The 6582-nt window shown below is 34.8% G+C and overlaps 1 protein-coding gene across 1 annotated transcript in view; it reads left to right on the top strand.

Moving 5' to 3' along the window:
* LOC107685285 (serine/threonine-protein kinase 35-like) overlaps positions 1-4896 on the top strand; it is a 15525-nt gene extending 10629 nt beyond the window's left edge. The window contains exon 3 of the mRNA XM_016481816.1: positions 2586-4896. The gene's annotated coding sequence lies outside the window, so the exon portion shown is untranslated. The remainder of the gene's footprint in view (positions 1-2585) is intronic.
* Positions 4897-6582: the final 1686 nt, after the last annotated feature.

The following is a 6582-nucleotide window of genomic DNA, read 5'->3' as shown; positions in this document are numbered from 1 at the left end:
GGGTGAGGGGACTGTGACGATTTGTTAATCTAATGAATAACTGATTTGTTAAATCAAATGAAAAATTGTGTGTTTGGTCCAGACGCTACATTGGTATCAAGAAAGCACTGCTTCTTGAAGTGTGCATGTTAATTTTTAGTGTTTTAAAGTTGTTGTTTTTAACAAAGTAGTATAGATTTATAACATTGATTATTACCAGCTACATATCAGCCAGAATTTCAATATTGATGCATCCTTAAAATAGTCGTCATGTGTTTTTCCACACAGCCATCCCAGGGGTGTCGATTATGAGTGGAAAACAATATGACACAAGATTTAACATGAGGCTTTAAATCCAAGTGAAATCATGCACTTTTTTACATAAATAGTACAAGTTTATTGTATTATCTATTGGATAACAGCGTCAGTATCTTTCCCACAGCAGTGAAGGACAAATTGACATTTATCGCGTTATTGTTAGTGTCTTATTTGACCATATCAGTTTCACGGTTGTTATGAGTGCTCTGCTAGCACTCTATCATCATATGATTTGTTTAATGACATGACTTTCAGAGAGCTTCTGTTTGCATGCTATAACAGCCTCTTTTGTTTTTAAAAGTGCATGCCTGGATAGCTGTTATACAACCGCACCCGTTCACCACCACCCCTCCTGTAACACTCCCCATCCCTTCTTCTCTTTCTCTTTTCCATACCCTTTGCTCCAGGGGACAACTCTCATCAGGCACACCAGGTGACTGGGAGTTCTTCCTAGTCCTGAAATGGAAATTGTTTTGGCATGCCACACATAACTGACAGTAACTTGCAAAGATCAGTTTAGTCTAAAAGTATTACTGCTTTTGGAGTGCATAATGTATTGTCACAATTTCAGTTATCAACCAAAATTAGATATCTTTTTTTAAATATTGATATTTAATATTGGTATAGATATCGAATGTTTAAAGGTATAGTTTACCCAAAAATGATAATTGTCATCAATTACTTACCCTCAGGTTTGACTTTGAATCACAAATTAAGATGAGAGGTTTCTGTCCCTCCATAAAAAGTCCAGGTAACCAAAACTTAAAAGATGCAGAAAGGTTATAAAGGCCTCATAAAACGAATCCATATGAATCGATCGGTTTAATACAAGTCTTATGAAGAGATACGATTGCTTTATATCATGAGCAGATTTAATTTAGGCTTTTATTCACATAAACATAGATACATAGAGCAAATCAAAACTCATTTGTATATCATATGCTAAAACAAACCTCATTGGTTCTTGTGTGTATGTGCCACATGAAAACCAATGAGGTTCGTTGTAGCATGTGGTGCATGCACAAGCTTGCATTTATGATGCATTTATGACCTTTTTGGATCTTCTACGGTTTGGTTACCTGGTCTTTCCATGGAGGTACATATCTTGTGTTTCAAGATGAACGAAAATCTTACGGATTTGGAACAACATGAGGGTGAGTAAATGATGACTTGAACTATCACTTAAATGAATGCTCATTTACCTCATTTCTACTAATAGATTGCCTTTAATCTTTAAAAACACTAACAATTTAATTACACTGTAAAACGTAATCTTTAGCAAATATCAAAATGAATGTTTTTCAAACTGTAAAATTGATGTTGCAATGCCCAACTCACTCTAGCATTTAAAGATGATGGATTTTATTTATTTATTTTTTTTTCCATTTATTTAGACAAAGTAGTACATGATTTTAATATTGTGCATTCCTAATTGTCTTGGTAAAAATAAAAAATAAATTATTTTCGAATATTGCAGTTGGATTAGTTTGGCAGAGCATTTAAAGTGATGTATTTTAGGGTTGGAGGGCTCATGAGTTCCCCAGCCATTATGAGGACATTACAGCTGTTTGCCACTCCACTCCAGTCGTCTTTTGTTCACCATCCCCCTCTCCTCCTTCTGTTGCTACATTCAGACAGGAAAAGAATACTGCATGGAGCCTCTTGGTTAATTTGCTCTCTCTCTGGTGTGTACGTGTGGGACGTGAGAGGGTGGGTTTGCTGCGTGCATTGTGTAGTTTGAGTGACTGCAGAGGGGTGTTTAGTAGCTCTTCCTGACTCAGCACATAGCTTGAGCCGCAGGTTATGAGGAGGAGGAGTGAGCTCTTAATACTGTATGCAGCTGAGATCAAGCAGCAGTCATGCTGACTAATGACATAGCCTGCAAAGATTTTTTTTTCTATTTGTGTTGTGTTTGAATGCTTGTAAATCTGATTACTTATCAAGCAATCTGAGATTTGGACCCATTTAAGTCAAGCTTTTATGCAGCAGCGCCAGCCATCATGACTTAATTTCAGACTGTCACTCAAAATGCTAGAAAATACATGGCCCCTCTTTTCATTTTTTGTGTCCAGTGTTGCTTGTTTCTCTGACCCATGGTCAATGGAAAACCTGGAAAAATCAGGAAAAGGCTTGGAAATTGATTTGAAAATTTATTTATTTTTTAATTGGCTAGGAATTGTGTTTTTAGGTGTGTTTTAATGTTCTCACTAAATGTCTGTAGTCAAATGTGTGTAAATCAAATTTCAAGTAATAATTCTAATTACTTGTATTTTCTTATTGTGTTTTAGGTTTTCCCTTTCCATAACAGACCAGAAGGGACCGTGTTGCTTGGAAAACTGTGAATCTTCCATTGCTGATTTAATGTGAAGAGAGTACAAAGTACTCAACTTGAACACCAATACAAAGTTTGCCACAAATAGATTTTCATCTGACCGTTCCCTTTTTTGTTTACAGTAGTAATTTGCATGAATCATTCAGCAAGCCCAGAAGTGTTCAGCCTAACTCATTCAGCAGTTACATCACTAACAGTGAAGTAAAGCTAAAAACAATGTTATGATGCAGTGAGTACAATCAAGCTAAAACAAGCAAGCTCTTTATTAGTCTTACTGGGGGACTGGGACTTTCAAATTCTGTTCATGGAGCCTCCCTACTTGTTCATCTTCTCAAAACAATCTTTTGCCATAAACAAAGAAAAGTATTTCAGATATTTTATCCGGTTTTATGAGAAGTGAAGCTTTTGCAAGTACAAACATCGTTTGCAGTACAAAGACATACACACAAGATACTTGACTACATTTTGAGCTCAAGCATTTTTACATATATGCTCATCACATGTCACAAATCATGTCATTACCATAGTCTTACTTTTGTGTCTTACTTGAGTTAAACATAAAACTCCTCAGAACTTTTTCATCTTTATCTTTCCTGACACAACACAATAACTGAAAGTTCAAGACCAACTTTTAGAACATGGTTTTCATTTGTCATGAAAATGCTCATGATCTTAAGCCTAAAACCAATATTGAGATATTTTTTCTCCTTGAATGCAGATTTATCCTGGTGCCTTGAAGTCTAGTGATATAAGTGAGATTTCTTGGTAGGTTTTTGTTTTGTTTTACAGCTTTATCTTTTAAACATGCAGTACATTTTCCAAGCTTTTAATATTTAAACACTTTATATATTGGGCATGTGCAGTTTACCCATTTAGGTGCTAGTTTTTACATTGTGTGAGAATTTTTTTGCCCCATTTACAATGCTGCTGTCACTTACGAAAAAACGGTGTGAACAACCCTTCTGCACAGACATTTGTTTTCGAATCTGGCAGATTAAGATATGTATTTAGTTATGACTAAAGGGAGCAGTTAAAGACTGTGTGAGTGCTATTTGTGTTTTATATAATAAATTCTATTAATGCATTTCCACTATAAAACAGTTTTCGTTTTTTTGGGTTGATTTTTTTCTTTGATTAAAATCCAATATTTCCTTTTTGTTAACTGACTACTTGATGTTCTCAAAAGCAGGATGGGATCTCAGTAGTGGTACCATTGCTCTTTTTCATCTCTATCCTAAATGCTTCATAGAGAAGAAGGTGTATGTTTGACTGTTTCCAGATGTGGTTTTGCCTGACAGTTTGTGTGTGCTATAGTTCTACCTCAGCACTCTTGTGTTTTAGTTACTAATTCACTAAATTAACTAGCAGTGCTTTCTGTTTTTTGGAGAGACTAGTTAATATTTTTCAGATGGATTTATTTATTTTATTTTTTTTTTGTTGTGATAAATCTATAGTGTCGAGCATTTTTAGTACTTTTTTTATTCCCTTTTTCCCATTTGTGACTGCTTACTGCTGTCTGCTGTCGAAGAAACTTGAGGCTTGTGAGATCAAGATCTTTTTTTTATTTTATTTTATTTTATTTTAGATTAAATCACCCTCAGGTTCAAGGTATTTTGAGCTGTAATATTCTGGACTGCATGGTTCTTCACTTGTGAACAAAAAGTGTTCTGTTACTTTGTTCAATTTAATGGGAACATTCATTGTGATTCTTTTAAATCCACTTTCGTTTCCCCCCTAATTTAAATGATTGTATCTTTTATGAAGGTCAATTAATCCTGGAGAGAGTTGGTAAATGTTTTTGCATTTGCTTTTTTGTCCTCTTAATTAGGGCTCTTTTCAGTTTTAATGTTTCGGAGAGCATAAACACCGAGAATTTTGTCATAGCATTCATTCAAACCATAGTATTAGACTGCACTTGCACTGAGAAGAGTGAACCGAGTTTAATTAGCTCACTTCCTGTTCTATCATCTCTTTTACTCGAATTCTGTGTTTTTCTTTGTATTCCTTGTTGTCCAACTTTGACCATACAGCGTACTTTATGCAACCTCTCCTTTTCTGACACTGTATGATGCTGCTCTGCTAAACGAGCTTCTTCAGACCTTGACATTTTTGTGCTCATTTTATGACTATTTGTGGAGCATTTTGTGTGCAAATATTGAATTTTTTTTAACTGACTTTAATTTGGGTAAAGCACACTAGAGCTTTTGGATGCTTCACTCATTTGGGTGTCATCCTTCATTGTTTTGATGTTGATTTTGTTCAATAAACCATGCAAAAGCATAAACATTAATGTTTGTTACACTGAACAAATATTGTTATAGAAAACAATTTTCACTCAGAAATTGCTTGTAAATTTCACAAATCATTACAAAAGTAAGAATGAAGCTAGTATTTCCTTGTAACACATACCTGATCTTTGTTTTATTTACAGATTCAAAAATATGTTTTTACATTATAAGAATGAGATGATCATTTACAGACTGCTTTCAAGTTTTTCCAGGATATTTACATTTGAAAAAGTTGTTTTAAAGATGCAGTGTTGCAATTGCAAAAATAATGCCATCCTGTGTAACATTGTTAGGACAAACAGCTATAAATTATACTCATTAAATGGAAATGTATTTGTTGTTGAAGCATTCCAGTAATACTAGATGTGTTTGTTTAAGCCTGGTCATAAGATTCAGTCTTGACAGACAAAACATAAATCCTGATGTAATTCTTCAGTCCACAGTCATGGTGCTGTGACCAGACTTTAGTTTGATTACCACAGTCCACCTACTAAATACTTGCTTGATTTTTGTCGTCTGATACCACAAACAGCCACATTACACTAATCAGTTCAGACAAGATAAATCCCTCTTAAAACAAAACGATCACCCTACATAGACTGCTGTTTTCCATTGTATTAGGCAGTCTTGCATGAGAGGACATTTTGTTCACACCAGCACCCAAACACCTGCCTGGCTGTATAGCCTGACAATATCAGTTCTGCCGATTTTGGGTCTAACCTAGTGTCAAATCTCACAATAAAGCCATTTCATTGTCATGAAAAATGTTAAGTGTCAGCTGCACCAGAGGAGGAAATAATGTCTAATTGCTTCATATTTAAGCTTGGAATAAGGTGACCGACAGAAAGAGTCTTGAAGAGCATGAGGAGACATGGGGGATGGGAATGTGCAGTCTCTTGTGTACTGGGGGAGGGTCTTCTGTTTGTAAGTTAGTAGGATAGAATTGTATGACAGGGGCGTCTTTGTACTCACTGACCCCGAGGATGGAGGGCAAATAGCTCAGGTCATTACATAACCGAACATGCGTGTCTTAGAATAATACTTTGCTGGTTGCTCCACAACTAAACACCCTAACGAGTGTTTAAATAATAAATATGGCATGTAAATGTCACTTTGTGTAAATTTGCTTCTTGTCTTATATATCTTAATGAATGTCTATATGAATGTCAAATTATATAGGAGCGTTACAGTGCACATGGATGGAACAATCGGTGTCTTCTTTTACCATCTTTAATATATTCAATTGATTTTAATAGTGGTATTGGTATAGTTTTGGTAGTTATACTATTGTTAGGTGTGGTAAATCATATCATCAGTGTCCATAACTAATGCACTAATCACTCTACTATAACTATATTGTTTTGCTTATGGGTCATGTGCTCTATTTAAATGGCTCATATTCATCTGCAAATGACAGTTAAGTTACTAAATGGAGGTGTGGTAAATAAAGAAATAAACTTTTGGCCTACTTATGTCTCATGTAATATACTGATGCCTGTTTGATTGTCATATCAAACCATCAAACTTGCTAATATACTCTATATTTTTGACAATATAATTATGTTGAGTAATTATACAAATTAAGTGAATTACTATATAAGGTAAGGTATAGATAAGGCCTACATCAGGTTAGTTTAACACATGACCAAGACCATAAAATACAGA

Source organism: Sinocyclocheilus anshuiensis, unplaced genomic scaffold (genome assembly GCF_001515605.1).
Source record: "Sinocyclocheilus anshuiensis isolate Anshui unplaced genomic scaffold, SAMN03320099.WGS_v1.1 scaffold385, whole genome shotgun sequence".
NCBI lineage: Eukaryota > Metazoa > Chordata > Actinopteri > Cypriniformes > Cyprinidae > Sinocyclocheilus > Sinocyclocheilus anshuiensis.
The sequence above is the reverse complement of the archived record's forward strand: the minus strand, read 5'-3'. Positions and strand labels throughout refer to the sequence as shown.